Here is an 18,897-nt window from a genome sequence, read left to right on the forward strand (position 1 = left end):
CTAATACAGATAATGATCCAGAATCAAATCTGAGGGAGAAATAAATTGAACAGGAGAAACGGCAACATCAGGACGTCCGTCTCTGTGGTATGTAAGTTACTGTATTTAATGGCCTCTCCATATTTCTGTGTCTTTACTCGCAGTGTATGAGGACATGATTCGGTTTATGGACTATTATATGCGAATAGACCTTAGAAGTAGCAAGCAAAACGGTTTTGCACGTCAGAATACTGTAACGTTATACAGAACAACAATGGAGTAACCGTTAGAGCATTTGAATGACGAAGCACGCGATCGTGTCGTTTACTGATGTTTACTTATGCGTCCGTAGCCAAAAGCAGAGACATTTGAAGCAGTTTAAGTTAACTCACTGGCTGCTTCCAAAGCAGGACCGAAGCTTTGTCGCTGGGACCGCTCCGTCAAAAACACACTTCTTTGGTCTGATTTGGTGAAGTTCTGTGACAGCAGTGGCGTGTAAATCCATTTTGAGACAGAACTGAAATGTTTTTGTAAAGCTTCCCGTCATTTCTGCGTTCAAATCGGTTCAAATGCAGCGCTGCCTTCCCGGAATGCTGTGCTGAAGCGTTGAAGTCGCTCGACGTCACCCATAGGAATAAAGAGAAGCGCGGCGCCACATAAGTGTTCACGGACGACTGGATCTGCATCTGAGAGACTGTTTACAGCGTGCTCTAGTCACGCGCGTGCGCACCCTACCGGGAGAAGAGCCCGTACGGCCCATACAAGGACCTTCCGCTCTTTTTAACGTCAAGTAGACCCATACTCGAAAAAAACTCTCCGAAACTTGTGAGAAACCGGAAGGAGTATTTTTGACACAGAAATACTCCATCAAACGCCCAACATTAGTTTTTGAAACTTTGTCCATGTTTAGGATGGGAATCCAAGTCTTTAACAGTGTAAAAAGCTCAGTATGCATGAAACAGCATTTCACCCCCCCTTTAAGTACAAACAGGCGAAAAATTGAGTGTGAGGGATTTGTTCACTTCACACAAAAAGATTTTGGAATGAGATGGCTAACCGTAGTAGCATTTAGTCCACTGTCTATAATAGCCTAATTTAGAGATCACTTTTTTTTTTTTAACCGACAACTTTGATCGGTTAACGTTGATACGGTCAACCATCAGTCAAACGGTCATCGGTTAACATCCCTAATCTCTACCTGTCGCGATAATATATACAACTCCAGATGTGAGAGTAACAGTTACAGAAGAATAAAATAAAACTTATTTCGTTACCTTTTGGACTTAGAAGTGTTCCGTTTGAGCGGACGTTTAATACCATCATCACTGTCCTCGTGAGAGCTCGTTTACCAGTACAGCCTGTGCCTCATATTCACAATCTTACAAATATTCTTCAAACTAATTTTCAACGTCGTCAAAATCAATTTTTTGATCACTGACAGCTTCTTGACCACATCCATCATCAAGTAAAATTGACACTTAATATTTGATTGTGTTTAGTACTTGCTCTCTACAGTAAATCACTAAGCCATTTCAAGATTATAATTATTATTGTTTCGTTTTCTGTCTGAGGTAACTATCAGTGATGCGCGGGTCAATTTATAAACAACCCACACCCGTCCAATGTTTTCAGCTAACCTCCCCGCAAATCGGACCGCAAAAAAGAAAATATTGTAACGTTACCCGACCCGCTTCCTGGCTCGCATTTTTTAAAAGTAGTAAATGCTCACTGGCATAATATCTATTAATCCAGCCTGTGGAGGAGAAAATGTTTCAGGCCCTGACGTGCGCTCAGAGGTGCGGCGGCGAGAGCAACAGTTCTTAAGGCGGCCCATCATTGTCCATTTCAGCTGTCTAGATGCATTTTGATGAACGCAATTTTTAAATTCATTTTATTGATAAACGCAATGTTTATGTTTCGACCCTGCTTGAAGAATTCATCAGCAGCTAAACTGAGAGAGAGCCCACTTTTGGAAAAGTGTGAAAGCCCTTAGGAGCGCAAAGTCCCAAACTGTTTTTTTTTTCTGAATGCTGTATGATATACTATAGCCTAGTGTTGTGTAATAAAGGCTTGATTTATTAATTTATTTTGTTTCATTTTCTTTACAATTAAGATGCTGCATGTGTTTATCCAGTCTAATCGAAGTGTGCGTCTCTCCTCCGACTTTGCCAACAAAAATTTCGCCCTGGAATGTATACGTCAAAATTAGTTTTATGCTTGCGGTTTTTCGCGTGCATATGATACGCACTTTATGGCGAATTATACGCAAGAACCACCTACTCCAAGCCATACAGTGTGCATCTAATGCACACCAATACTCATTTTGGTGTATAGGCTACATTCCACGAGATTGCACACTCGTACTATTGATACGCATTACCATGTGACGTGTTGGACATTACTGAGCTAGGCTATTATTATTATTATTAATACCTATTACAAAGGTACAATTGCTCAGTTCATCATGTTGGGAAATCGGGCATTTTTTCCTGCGCAATCTTTATTTAAAACGACCGCAGGCACCCCCTTGTTTTGGATCAACCCGCACATCACTGGTAGCTATGAGTGAAACGTCACTTCATCATTGCACATCAGACATTGCATACACCTTGTGGAATAAATTTGAATTAAGCCCTATTTTTTTTTTTTTTTTTGTAGATTCATTTATCATTGTGCAAAAAAATTAAACGTACAATCCTACACATCTCGGGTCGTTAGTGACCCTACACAATTTTGACAAAAAAATGAGTGGAAAAACAGGCATTTAATTATAAATCTTTTTTCTTTTTTTTCTTGTTATATTGTTAAAAATTGATTGATTGAGGAATACTAAGCATAATACTTATGTCTAACTTTAAAAAATGAATGAGGAGGAGGGTAGTGGTAGTGGACCCGAGGTATGCATTTAAGGGTTAACCATATGAGTATTTAAAACTTTATTTTTCTTTTGAGTTTACAAAACTGACACATTTTAAGTAATCTGAATTGTTTCATTATTTTGAGTGTTATATACTTTTTTCCTTTTAATTAAGCTTTTAAATATTCTAACTTAAATTGAACTGAAACTGGGCTGGGATTTCTATTTCCTAGCATGCTTTGCAACGACGCTTAAAGGAGAGAGTACATGCTTAAATTTAAATGTTAAAATAAAGCTTTATGAGGTTTTTTTGTGCAAGATGAATTGTAAGGTGGAGATTTAGTGTTTATTGTTTTGCTAAGTTAGATTAGAAAAGTGTCTGATCATGTTTTGATTCAAATTTGAGGATGTTTCTCTTAAAAATGTAGCGTATGTAAGCTCTTATGCCAGAAAAAGACTAGGTGTCCTTTCAAAAAGGACAATTATATTAGAACATTTTTATTGTAAAGAGTAGTTTTTTATTCAGATAAATCTGCAATAAACTGCTAATTATAATGCAATTACAGTTCCTGAAAATATAAAGTAACTATTTACAGAATTTACAAATTGTAAAAGACTCGTTTAGTTGATAAAAACAGTCTGTCAAAGAGGCTGCACGATGCGATTAGGTGTGTGTGCAAAAACTGGCAGGCCAAGCTGGTGCCATGGAGATGGTAAGCACAAGGTATATTCATTCCATGCTTACATCATAGCTTACAAACACTGCACAAAATTATGTATTTTGATTGATTACTTTGTCCATTAATTAAACCTTTGCTGGCTAGGCACTGATTGCCTTTATCCAGTGAAAACCATGTGCATTGACTGACAGCTTTCGGAGCCAGTAAATCACTTCCTATTTATGATGACTCATCAGAGAGCATGTGATTGAAGGAGAGGGTTTACCTGGGACGGTTTAATATAAGAGGAAGAGTCCAAACTACAGGGTATGATTAGATCGACATTTCATTAAAAATGGACATGACTCTACATCAAAACGCTCATGCAAACAAAGGAGTATTTTTATTTTATTTTTTTCTTCAATTTTTTTCGCTGTTTTGGATTAAAAAGTGAGATGAATTTTTGGACTCTTACACCGACATGTATGCTGTTGTTTCTTGGATATGTCTGATCTGATCTGAACGACAGGAGATGAAAGATGAGTACCGCGTTTATTATGTTAAAGGGGTACTTCAGCGCTGGGAAGATGAATCTGTATTTAAACGGGGCCATCAATGTAGTAGAAATGTGAAATTATTTTTGAATTTGGTGCTTTCTAGACTGAGAAAAGACAGAAAATGTATTTTTGTCTCATGGGGATGAAAGACTACAATTCCCAGAATGCTTTGCTGCCCTGTGAGGCCGTTCCCAAAGCCACCAACTTGATTACTGTGACTGAGTTGGAGAAGACACTACAATTAAAAAACTGAAAGTGTCTGTTCAATATAATGAGCGAGTCACCGTGTGAGTATCACAGCACTGAGCACTAACTGCAGGAGTCAGATAAATGAGCTGATGAGCTCTCGTGATGAGTGCTGAGGTAATCGTGACTACACTCACAACGTGAGTTCAGTCTGGCGCGATTCAGTTCATGCCTTTGCAAGCTTAACTTTCATAGAATTTAATTTGAGAAGTTAAAAGACTTACATTGCTCACCATAGCTCCATTTAAATGAGTGCCTGTAGCTGCCAGCTGAGCTCTGTGTGTGATCTTCCATCCCCCATGCGCGGAAATTGCTCCCTCTGCTGGCTGTAGTCTTTAGCCTTTGGCCAAAAATTCCTCCTATGATGCAAATATTGTCATTTTGCATCATAGGAGGAAATTTTCCAGAAATAAAATGCATAAATCTCTTGTCTCAGGGGGATATGAGGGGGGGGGGGGGGGGGGGGGGGACAATCATTTGAATATACTCCAGGGTTTCTACTGATACAAAGCCATAATCGCTGAAGTAACCCTTTAATGTTTAAACAGCTAGTGCTTCAGCATTTTATTTAACCCTTTCATCTCATGTGTATTTATTGCAAAAACCAGTTCAGAACATGAATCTTGAGTGATTTAGCCTTCAAATGATTCTTAGTTTGTGATAGTTGATTGAAAAGTTTGTTTAAAAGCAAAAGTAAATACAAGTAGAGACACGCCCACTTGCGTTGCATCCACAATCCGGTGCATATTAAGGGGTTAAAGATAAAGACAAAAGGTGCTACACTCTAAATAATGCAGGGTTGTTTTTAAACCCAAAATGCTGGGTTAAGACTCTTGTGTCAATTTTTGGTTTATTTGATCACATTTTAAACACCAATGGGTAGTTTGAAATTTCCATTTGTTGGGTTAAACCTGCTGGATCGCAATGCTTGGTTGATTCTACCCACCGCTTGGTTGTTTCAAGTGCTTTGCACGTTGATGTTTAAATTCGCTCCCAAACTGTCATTTTGAAAGGACAATTCAAAAGGCAAAGCCACTGGTTGTAGATGTTTTAAGATAAGTTCATATCATGTTTGAACGTATTAAAAGTTCATTTTAAAGCAGCACTAGGTAACTTTTCAACCTTCATAATATATTTTTTAAGACTCTTGTGATGATAAATCGACTTACAATAGGTTGAATGACACGTCTGCCATAGCCTGATGGGGTCTGTATCGTTTTTAATCGTACTTTTAAACTTCGGGTTTCGGGTAGTAACCCGAGAACAAAAAGAACTACAAAATTCGACTGCTTTACGGCATATACGTCACTTCCACCAACACACACACTTCCTTACATTCGGACGTGCGAGCCCAACTTTGTTCGTCGGAAAATATAGTCATGTCCAAAGCAGCACAGACACATAAGAAAGAAAAGGTTTTGTTGGAGGAAAGCAATAAGAGGAAACAAAAAAGTTATCGGATTAAAGGACGAGGATCAACATTGGATCAGCGTTTGCTCGTCGGCGTGAGCTGAAGGAGGCGTGCCTGACCGATGCTGTCCTGCTTGTTACGGTGAGCTACCACTCAAACATTGAACTGAAGTATCATATAGATTCTGTAAAACGGTAACCAATAGACTACTATAATGACGCTGGCTTGTAAACGTGAGCATCGTGATTATTTGGCGTTTGAAAAAAATAAAACCCATGAAATTATATTCATATGACATGCTGAAACATATGCCACTGACTGTAACGTTACCTGGGATGAACACATTTCACACGCGACGCCAGAAGAACTCCTCTTGCAGTGTTCAGGGGAACTGTTAGTGCTGCACCGACCCGCGGGGCGCTTTTATGAAGTTATTTGGCCCGCACCGCACCACTGTATATATTTTTACAACCCGCCGCGCACCCGCGACCATTAAATAGACATACGGGGTCCGCGGGTTATGAGACGACCCACGCATCACTAGTTCAGGGCTATCAGGGTTGTCATGTCAACAAATGCACGCGATGGCATCCCCTGTTGTAGGATGACAGCTCTTACGACAGTAGTTGAGGACATTATTTTTTCCAAACTGTAGGGGGACCCCGAGAGCAAAAGTAGCCAAGTGCGGCTTTAATTAGCATAATTATAGGTTTTTTTTTCTTCTTCGCTGCAACAATTCTTAAGCTTACATGACAATAACTGTAGATGACAAAAGCCTACCTCAGAATCCGATGCAATGTAACAGTACTGACTCATGTTAGTTTAGGTATGTGAGACGATAGATTAATACAGTTTGTGATTATTTACACGGAACCATGATCCCCTTAAGGAAATTGACCATGGTTTTATAGGGATGTCACAAGTACCGGTACTTCGGTACCAAGTACATACTGAAATTTAAAAAATGTGCTGATAGCCTATCTGTATAGCATCGACTCACAAATAGCCTATATTTGGTCCCTACAGCTGCATTCAGTCACGTCAATTGACGTACTTGTTTTTTAGCATGTTTGGTGCACATCTTGTCACATATCAGCTTTAAGACATTGTTCTGTTTTTTTGTAATAAGTCTGAAATGATAAGGAGGCGGCCTCACTCAATACAAAGTTAATGGAGAGCGATGGATAGTTAAAAAACAACCCAGCATTATTTAGTGTAGGTTTGTAGTTGACATTGCTGCCAAATTTAACACATTTGTGTGTTGTACCAATTGGGTTGTTTTTAACCCAGCCATTTTTAGAGTGTACTTTCAATCAGGACTTAAGCATTTAAAAATGAAATGTTTATTGTAAAAAAAAAAAAAAAAAAAAAAAGGTTTAAATTAATAAGAAGTCTTATAAATCTTCTAAAAAGTTTTTTTTTTTTTTTTTTTTTTTTTTTTTACAAATCGGGTTTTCAGAGCCAGTGATTATCACATTTTTAGACTATCACAAAAAGTATTCTTGTCGCTTTATAAAATTAAGGTTGAACCACTGGAGTCACATGGACTATTTTAATGATGTCTTTAATACCTTTCTGGGCCTTGAAAGTGTTCATTGAATATCTGTATGAAGGGGTCAGAAAGCACTCAGATTTCGTCAAAAATATCATTATTTGTGTTCTGAAGATGAACGAAGGCCTTACGGGTTTGGAATGACATGAGGGTGAGTAATTAATGGTAATTAAAATATGGTAAATAATGGTAAATAATGAGTAATTAAAATTTAGATTTCTGGGTGAACTAACCCTTTAAATTTACAGCCCGCACACTCACACACACCCCAAAACTAAAAGGGATAGTTCACCCACAAATTCTGGCATCATTTACTCACCCTCAAGTTGTTCCAAACCTGTTTGAGTTTTTGTTCTCTTGAACACAAAAGATGATATGTTAAAGAATGTTTACCTAAGGTGGTAATTCTGCTTATAGGCAGGCTATTTTATATAAATATAAATATATATATATATATATATATATATATATATATATATATATATATATATATATATATATATATATATATATATATATATATATATATTATATTATATTATAGGAGTTATCTAAATTTAGATTCAATGAGGAGATTGGTTATGTACTAAACATACGGTCAAAAGACTTGTAGATTCCACTCCAAAGGAAGCACAGGACAACAGATTAAAGTTTGAATGGAGTTCTTATTTAAATTATTTTTCTTAACTTCTTATTCAAAATTCAATATTTAGTTCAGTTCCCACAGCATTAGTACCATTGATGTTAACAAATTAGCCACAACTTTTGGGATCTCATAAAACAAACAAAAAACACAAAAAAGGAAATCTTTCAAAGGAAAATGAGTTACCCTTGAGTACGCTCAAATATTTAAACTAGGGGTGTAACCGTTCATTTTAACAACGATTCGGTCATGATTTGAGGTTGTCAATACGATTCAAGGACGATAATGGTTCATTTAGAATGATACGATCCGAAACGATTCAGTGAATTGAAATCGATTCAGTAACTTTTTAGCCAAAAATTTAAATCAGTGTGACTGAAATAAATACGTGCAGGTGAAGTTTCCTAGATTCCTGGTGTTTCTTTTAGGGGAACCAGGTATCAATTAATTATGGATATAAACAAACAAGTAAACAATTAATGGCAAATGTGTTCACATTTTATTTGAGTAAAGTGCAACCAACAGTTTAGGTTGTATTAACAGAAAGTTAAACTTTTCTGCTCTCATTTTCAATAAAAGTACAGTAAGTGAGTAAGTAATATACCTTTTTTCAAAATAAAAATATTACAATATTAATATCAAAAATAAAGTGCAACTAACATATCTTCAGGTTTAATTAACAGTAGGTTTACCTGCTACATTTGCTGTTGTTTTTCAACATAAAAATAATACAAATATAATATTAACATCAAAAATAAAGTGCAACCAACATCTCTTCAGGTTGAATGAGCAGTGGCTGACCTGCTACTACTACAAACAGCGAGCGACTTATTTAGAACATCTCCGTCTTTTCTAAAGCCAAAGTGTTTCCACACACTGGACCGCAATGGTGGCTTGATAATTTCTCGCTCGTTGGCTTCTGCTCTGTCATCCAATGTCATGGCAAATCCTGTCCGTGCTATGTTTTGTTTTCTTTGTGCTGCTGCTGGCACGTGTCTGATGTCACATATAGGCAGACTGAGTAACCTTTAACGCCTTTAAAAGTGCTAAGAAAAAAACATCCATATAAAGTCTGACATGCTTAAATCAAATGTGTTATTTCCTATTTTCGATAAAATCGATTGATTTCCTTTTTAAACGATATTAGATCTATATATGTCGTCCGGAAGGCCAACTTGCCGAGCACAGATCGATGTAGTTGGATCATAGGAATATAAATCGATACATTGATGTAGTAGATGAATCATGACTGTTGAACAACCCCTTCAATACTTAGCGTCCATATCAAACCACTCAATGGAATCGTTGCAGCACTGATAGTGGAGGCAGTGGAATAGGTAACCAGGCACCAGGGCCCATATGTTCAATTATACATCTTTTAATTTAAAATCAATTAAATGGAATTGGACAAACAAAAGTAAGTATAGCAGTATAGCATAGTAACTCAACTGACATACTTGACTGAAAAATGTATTATTTCCTTTCAAAATGCATTTTTTCATTATACCAAAATTAGAACATACAACAAAATGGTCTGTGTACCTTCGGATAATTAGTTTTTTTCCTTTTTTCTTCTAAGAGAAAAAATGAAGAAGGCATTCTTTTATTACATATTCAACCCTCCCTATGAGAATCAAGAAACTCGAGAAACAAATCACGAGTCGTTTTTCCAAAATTTTATTTTTGTTTTAATCACACTTTGTTCTAATCCGCCAAATGGAAAAACATTAAAACCAAAATGGATAAACAGCTTGAATATTCGATCTCAATATGGGCGGGAACAAAACGGCCCTTTCCACTGATCCACTCTTATCTCCGGAACTCCGCTCCGCGCAACAGAATATATAACCCTATATCTATCCGATACACAGATTATTACAGAGTTTATTGCAACTACATTTAATCTCATTCACATCAAACAGCCAGACTAATAAAAAGCTTGACACAACGTAGTATCAGGACAGAGCCTACAGAGCTTTCTTCTAAATTCGCGTGCAGTGGAATACTAATTTATCACATTAAATATAATTTACGTGGCATCTGCTCTCAAAGCTACCTAAACTATTTGGCACACTTTAGCCTTTTTATTCAGCTGACCAACTCTCAATCTGTGAGCCGGAGGCTGCGCACCGCACTGGACAGTGCGGAGAAACTGGCCTAAGGGCAGAGCAGAATCGATTCAAGGGTCAAGTCAAGTCATCTTCATTTATATATAGCCTAGGCCTAGCGCTTCTTACAATACAGATTATTTCAATGCACATTTACAGTGATAATATGAAAATGAATAGACATAGTTTGTTTTGGCTTTACCAACAGCTCTAACTCTAAGATAAATTTATCGAGCTATTAAAGTTCTTGATTGAATCACTTTCGTTGTAAAAATCATTAACTCATGACGCTTAAATTACATCTTTTTAACTGAAAACAGAACAGAAACTTTTAATCTGCTCTTGCCGTTCATTTACATGTTTAATAACCTATGAATTAACACATTGAAAAATAAAGCCAGGTATGAATATATATTTCTATATTTATTGCCATCTATTAGTGTCATTTATTAATTAGTCAAACAATATCTTATTAAATATAGGCATGCCATCTTTTAATTTAAAATCTTAAATTTATTCAATACAATTAGAGTTTGTCTTGTTTCAGCCCAAGGGATCCTGCGCTGCAGAGGTGGCAATGCAGTATCTAAAGTTGCTTTTAGATGTATTTACACAATTTAATGCTGAGAGAGGTCCGTAAATACATTCACACAGCAGAGCAAATATATAGCCTAATGCAATGACATTAGTTTTATGTTTCATACAAAATGCTTTGAATACAAAAATATGAAATAGAATTACAAGATGAAACGAACATTATATATATATATACACTTTTATAATAAGAATATCACTATTATAATAATATATATATATATATATATATATATATATATATATATATATATATATATATATATATATATATATATATATATATATATATATATATATATATTTTTTTTTTTTTTTTAAACATGCAAACTAAGTTTATTTTAACTAGACAAAAGATTGGTTGTCATAAAATCGTTATTGGTGTCAATAAAACCTGAATAGCTCAATTGTGGTCTCAGCCTTGATAATGCCCACATTACTTAGCCATGATACACAAGCTGCAGGATTAAGTCATTTATCGAAACGAAAAGCTGTAATTTCAACGTGTTAAAGCATCCAGATTTGTAGCCATGTTAATAACGTTTGTAAGAAACCAAACCATTTGTAAATCCGTCAAGATTTCAGCGAGATAAGAGTATTTATGTTCGTACAGATCCCTCACCTTACATCAGGTTCCAAAGAGCCCGACAGAAAGTTTGCCTGTGACAAGATGGCCGCCGGTGATGACAATGGTGACTCCGCCGTAAGACACCTAGCCTTTATTATGTATATCTATGCATGTATCCTTCGTTGCCTTTGATATCCCACAATCACGTGCTTTCCATTCAGTGACAGTTGAGCATGGAAAATAAGATGGCGTCCGAAAGCTGTGTTTGCTGGTCAGTTTGTGTGTAAATGTATGTTTTTAACCAATATTGTCCACTTCTGATGTCATTTCTAGCGAGAAATGAGTAATGTAGTAATTAAATATTTGTTTACTTCTCACCAAAGCTCTCTCTAGTTTGCTGTCGAACATTAAACTGTTACACTGCCTTAGAAGTCTGTCTGAAATCAGTCTCGTGAGGTGCCTTCATGCACAAAACACTGCCTTACAAGCCATTGCCTGATAAGGCAAGCGAGGCAATGAGTCAGCTGCCTAGGTTTTCGGACGCAGCCAGGCTGGTGAATCACTCAACTGATTTGTTCAAAGACTCAGATTCATTCAAGAATTAACTTGGTTACTCTGTGCGCCTTATGTTGCGTGTCACACAATGATCTGTGGGTTTTCTTTAGAAATTTAGCTGGCAGAAAAAAGTTGAGGGACAAAAAACAAACAAAAAAAAAAAAACAGCGTATTGCTCAAAACAACAGTCAGGACTGGTGATCACTTCACTACAACATTCTCTCTGCTCTGTTCAGTGAGTCGTGCATTTTTGCCACACATATTTCAAGAGTTGATCGGCTAAATAAAACAGGCTGTGTGCCAAATGTGACAGCAGATGCAATGCAAATGAATTAAAATGTATTATGAGAAACAAATTCCACCACACAAAGAAATAACAAATGTTTCGTGCCATTTATTAATCTAGTTGTTTGATGAGATGCCTATAGACCAGGATAAAATGTCCGATACATTCTCTCCGCACTGTCCAGTGCGTCGCGTCGCTCCAGCAGAGATTTTTAGAGTTGGTCAGCTGAATAAAACAGCAGTGTGCCAAATGCATAGCTAGGAGTAGTTGTGAGAGCAGATGCCACGTAAATTAATATTTATTACTATACATTTTTATTTCTCTGCACGCAAATCTGAAAGCTCTGTACGCTCTCCCCTGGTACGGGCTGTATAAAGCCATTTATTAGTCTGGCTGTTTGATGAGAACGAGAATTAAATGTAGTTGCAATAAACTCTGTTAATAATCTGTACAAATGTATCGGATGGATACTATTCTGTTGCGCAATGCGTGGAAGACTGAAGGTGTGGCTTGATGTTTGGTTGACCAATCAGCAGAAAGGGGCGTTTTGTTCCCACCCACGTTGAGATTGAATATTCAAGCTGTTTATCCATTTTGGTTTGATAGTTTTTCCATTTGGCGGATTAGAACAATGTGTGATAAAAAAAAAAAAAAAAAATATATATATATATATATATATATATATATATATATATATATATATATATATATATATATGAGAAAAAAGACTCGAAATTTGTTTATTTATTCTCATAGGGAGGGTTGAATGTGTGATAAAGGAATTCTTTCTTTGTTTTTACATTTAGAAAACAAAACGGAAAAAAATAATTATCCAAAGGTACACGGACCTAACATCCACTACTATTGTAGATAACCAGACTGTTTTTTTTTTTTTACATTATTTTTTTCAATGTAATCCACTGTAACATTGAAATCTAACCTTTTTTAGTCATTTAACAATTTTAGCTTCAAGCTAAACACAAAATGATAGTTTTTACTCTCCAAGATAACTTTGTTTTACAACAGGTGTAGTCTTACTTTCAATGTTGTTCAACCTCGAGGATATATTTTGTTTTCTAAATCAATTTCAATCTTAATACTACGGCTCTGGCTCCCGTTTTTTCAAGCCTTTGTGTCTTTTAGCAACGCAAATGCACGAAAACTGTAGAAGAAGAACGTTTCATTGTGCACTGCCACCTAGTGGCGAATTGGATATCACACTTTACTCTAGTTTGAAGTGTATTAAAGGTAATTGGAGGACTTTATTGGGCAAAATTAACAGGGTTACATAACAAAGCAGATAGAGCAACAATTGACTACCGTAGTAGGGAAACTGATACCATGGTAGTCAATGGTTGCTCTATCTGCTTGGTTTTTGGGTTAACTACCCTTAACAGAACAATATGGGAACCAGAATCACTTACTCAGTAATGGAAAAAGAATTTCCTGAGTATTTAAAATAAAAGTTTAAAGTACAAACTTTTTTAAAGTATAATATTTTACAAGGAATAGTTTCACTTAGGGTGACAAAATGTCCAGTTTTCACATGACATAGACATGTATGTTATAGATAGTATTTTGTAATATAACAATTTTCTATCCATACAGAGAGGGCATACTTTAAATGTATTGCAATTAATAATGCATCTTTGAGTAAATTTAGATTAACCTGAGTATCTCATTGCCAGGCTATGTGTCCTGGTTTCAAAATATGGTCACCCTAGTTTAACTTGCCTTAAAATACAGAAGGTTTCAAGCAAGACACCAAACTTTTGAACAGCAGTCTAAAAAATAAACTGATACAAAAGTGTAAAAAGTTCTAATTGGTTACGTACAGCATTAAGTTAAATTATTTAACTAAGCCGACATGAATATCATACTGAATAGACATCCCCTGCTCCTATAATGAGTATGCATTTATATCAAACATGTTGGCTTATTAGTGTTATCATAAGAGTGCAATACTAAGTTAACACTTAGTGTGTAAATCCATTCTGCTGAATAATGCAGATTTCCCTCCCAAAGTCAGTGCACAAAATGCACAAATGCATAAATCAAAATATATATTTTGAACTAGAGAAATGTGGTGTTGGCACTTTTAGCCTGGTTGAAGCTATGCAGTTGATAGGGTATCTAATTTTAAACACATGCAAATGCTCTCACATCTCTTCCGACATCTTCCTTTGTAACAAGTCATTGTCCTTCCGCATTTCACCTCACACCGACTGAATTTTGGCAGTGTGTGTTGACAGAATGGCTGTATGATAGCTGGGTTCTGGGCTGTCGTCCAGAGGTATTCTCTTATTAATTAAAGTGGCTGGTGGCTGTGCCGTCACCCTGTCACACACATACTCTCTCTCTCTCTCTCTCTCTCTCTCTCTCTCTCTCTCTCTCTCTCTCTCTCTCTCTCTCTCTCTCTCTCTCTCTCTCTCTCTCACACACACACACACACACACACACACACACACACACACACACACACACACACACACACACACACACACACACACACACACACACACACACACACACACACTTTGCACCCTGTATGAATAACTGTACACCACTGTTCCCATAGACTATAGGACAGTGACCTAGATGGGGTTATGAGGGATTGTATTTTATGTGAAGCAGTAAATGTTCTCATTCACTGTCATTTGCATATCACTCCTATAAGGAGCGCCTGTCACATGGGATGTAAATCTGAAATACGACATGTCAGAAGCTGAAGTGTGCTAATCGGTCGATTTTAATTTGATGAAATTCTTTGCTGAATATGCTCACTGATTTGCAAGCATAGCATTATGAAATGTTCTATGCTTAAAAGGGACCTATTTTATGTATTTTTTATAATTATTGTTTTCCTGATGTCCACTAAGAAGGGTTTTTTCACTAAGATCATTGTTCTACCCTCCCACTGAAATGTATATTCAAACAGGGATACAGGCAAGGCTGGACAGATAATTGTGAACGTTTTGTTTAAAAATGTTGGATCCATAAGAAGGACATTCATGGATGGATATGATGGAAGGAGATTGAACAATTCTGGTTCTGAATTCTGTTTTATTTATTTATGAATTTTATTTTTATTTTTTCCAGTTCCATTAACTTTTTCCCCACCAAACATGGAATTTTCTGTTATTTGTGAGAAAACGCTTACACGTAATTTTCCTGGGTTTCCGTGTTTTCACGGTTAGACAGTAGGGGGCGCTATTATGCATCTTCCGAATGAGTACTGAATCTCCTGATCAAAACAAACGTGAGGAAGACGCAGTTAAACAATGGGATCATATGTAAGCAGATGCATATGTAAAATATAGAGATCATCAACATTAAACATCATATAAATCAAAATGTTACTGAATGAAATGTGGACCCAGGAGCTACAGGACTGTGAAGCATTAGGGTAGTTTATGGATCTACTCCATCTGTTTTAATTAATCGCTCTGAATCTGATCTGGATGTCTTTCACAAAAATGTGATTTTCTCAGCTTTTAGTTCAAAATGTTTTTCTTTTATTATGAAACTTACCCACTCCTAATGGGTCAAAGATTTGAAGCATGGTCAAGTGTGTAGTTGTTTCAGTTAGACAGAGACACAATGAAGACGTTTAAGTTTCCCCACAGGCGTAATTTTTCTACGCACAGTGTAAGCAGTAATTTGTAAAAATTTCATTTATTCAATTATTCATTAATTAATAAAAAATTCATTTATAACACACTTTTCATTCCAAAGAATCTCAAAGTGCAAAGGTCATAATAAAATAAAATAAAATCGAAATCTAAAAGTACAATTAACTTGAATTTGGGTGGAGAAGCACAGACAACTATAAATAGCATGTGTGTTGCTCGGATACGCACCTCTGTTTTGCTGTGGCTTTGTAACTATTTATTTGGTGAAAATTTTAACTATTTGCACATCATTTGAATTACCAATGATTCATTAAGATTGTGATTTGCCACCACCCACTGGTGGATTTAGTTTCATATTTAACGTAGCCTATAATTTCATTTAGAAATAATTTCATATAGGCCTATCAATATTCAACCAAACAAAACATTACTCTTATAGCATTTTAACTCCAGTGCAATATGAATGTTTTTTTGTTTTGTTTTTACCAATAGAACATTTTCTTAAATTAAAGTTGGCAGAGGCTGTTCTAGCTGTGCAAATAGATCATACACTCTAAAAAATGCTGGGTTAAAAACAACCCAAGTTGGGTTGAAAATGCACCAACCCAACAATTGAGTTGTTTTAACCCAATGGTTGAGTTGTTTTTACCCAATGGTTGAGTTGTTCTTACCCAGCAATTGGGTTGTCTTAAGCAACATTTAACCCAACCACTGGGTTAAAACAACTCAACCATTGGGTTAAAACAACTCAATTGTTGGGTTGGTGCATTTTCAACCCAACTTGGGTTGTTTTTAACCCAGCATTTTTTAGAGTGTATAGTAGGTACATTAAATACCTGTTAGACACTTTGTTATATATATTTTTATGTAAAATGAAATGCCTCTCCAAGCTGATAAGAGTAAGGTTGGGAGAAGAAAGGGATCACAATAAGTGCGGGGTGGAAATCGTGTTCGCGGGGGCACTGTGGTGCAATCGAAAAGACACTTTCACTTTCACAAGGGTTCAAATATATATTCGAATAGTTTTTAAAAAGCGAATTTCGAAGCCATGTCTGGAATTACGTTGGATTTTGGTCGGTAGGAGGTAAAATTGTTGAGCTGTGTAAGATAGAGTTAGCATACCATGCCTAATTTTATTTAACATTAAACAAAAACACTAAAGTGTAGGCTACTGTACTGACTGAATATGCATGAATAAAGGATAAATGCACTGCTTTCACTAGTTTGATTATTTACCGTTTCATGTCAAGGAAAAATTCCATGTTTAGCACAGCAGAGCTCGCTCTGAGCGTTCAATATGCTGTAAAACTTCAATTAATATAATAATATTTGTTTCAATCACTGAATGAAGCCTGCTATATTTGGGACGAGTCGCGAGTCTCACGACTTAAATTGCCTGCACAAAACTCTTGATCAGCACTCAAAGTTTGTTCATTTAAACCGTTATCCGCAGAGCATGAGGGCGAGGGCGAGAGAGAGAGAGAGAGAGAGAGAGAGAGAGAGAGAGAGAGAGAGAGAGAGAGAGAGAGAGAGAGAGAGAGAGAGAGAGAGAGAGGTCTGCGCTCTGCGTTTTAGCCATTAGTTAATTTCCTTGTTTTTGTGTAAGTAATACGTTGTCAAATATGAATAAACTTAAATAGACTACCTATACAAGTAGTTATGTCTCTTTGTATTAATTTGTCCTGTTATTGACGAAATGCACGTCATTGTCAAAATGCGCACCAAGATGTTTGAATAGTTCGAATATTCGTGTTTGTTTTAAAGGGAATATTCAAACAACATTTTTGAGCAATTTTAACAGCCGTATTGAGTAGATAGACTGCAGGTGTGTATAATGAAGGTAACCATAACAACTGATAAGATGAGGAGGGACAGAAACCAAACAGGAAGAGAACATAGAAACAATGAAAACAGAAGTCCATACAAAGCAAAAGACTGCCGGTGTAACGAGAAGCTCAAGCCCACGTAAGCCAATCAGGCGGCGCTGTCGGTGACTGCATGTGTTGTTGGAAGGAGAAGTTGTTGCAAAATTGCTGACCTTTCAAGCACTCATTCATTATTGTTCCTCGACATAATTTGGCAGCTGTATTTGCAAATGCAAAAACACGATAAGAGTTTGCATCAACATAATGCGACTGCTACTCAGAACGCTTCCATGATCACAGGTAAACAGGTCGCACTTTTGACGTAGGTGGCACTCTGGCACATACTGTGACGTTGGCTGCCGTTTGTCTCAGTTTACATACAAAAGTGCAAACTAAGATTTTCAAAATCTCCACTCTGTCTGGAGTTTTAGAAAGACTCATTTTCAGAGGCGAATTCTCCGTTTGCGTGTAAACAAAGGGCGCAAACGAAGGGAAATGTTTCAGTTTTTCAAAATAACCATGGGCCTAAAATGTCATAATTATAACCAAAGCAAACGGGGCCTAAAATGTCAAACTAACCAAAGTAAACAGGGCCTAAATAGTTTTTTCATCCTGTTGCGGAAACAAGCTCCCATACCTTTTAAAGGCAGTGAAAAAGGCAATACAATAACTTGCCCCAATTCAATAAAAGTACTACACAAACAAGAAATAACATCATTAAATTTATTTAACTTGATCAAGTCATTCGTATTGTTCACACTGTGCCTGCATATTTTTGATTCACGCAAAAGAACCAGCTCATTCATAATTAACTTTACATAATTTGTTTACATTGTTGTTATTATTTTAGACAGAGTTTATGTAATTCTCTTCAAATTAAAATTCACTCTGGTGATGTCTAATCTTCTCTCTTCTGTAAAAAATAAAATAAAAAAAATAAAAAAGCAGTTTGGTCTGAAATTAACAGTTGCACACATACAGCAGGGTCACATAACCCGACAAGCCAATATTACAGGTTACTGAAGCCTTTTACTCCTCTCTATTTAAAATTCATTGTCTTAAATGCTATCCAAATTCACTCTGGTGACATCTAAACTTTTTGATGTTTTATCCTAGAAAGCATATTGCTTTGATGTGAATATCTACAGATATAGAAGTGACTAAAGATAACTTCTTACTTCAGTTATCTTTAGTCAGATGCATTTACATTGTGACTGTGCCTCAGATGCAATCAACTGTATTATTTTATTTTATTTTTTTATTTTTTTATTTTTTAACAAAAGTGTGACCCAAATTACCAATATAAATAGCCCCTTAAGTCAGCATCAGGTCAATGTATCATAATCTCTCCATAGGAGATCTTCTATAAGGTCACCATCAGGCTA

The sequence above is a fragment of the Pseudorasbora parva genome, chromosome 16, assembly GCF_024679245.1.
Source record: "Pseudorasbora parva isolate DD20220531a chromosome 16, ASM2467924v1, whole genome shotgun sequence".
In the NCBI taxonomy this organism is placed as follows: Eukaryota; Metazoa; Chordata; class Actinopteri; order Cypriniformes; family Gobionidae; genus Pseudorasbora; species Pseudorasbora parva.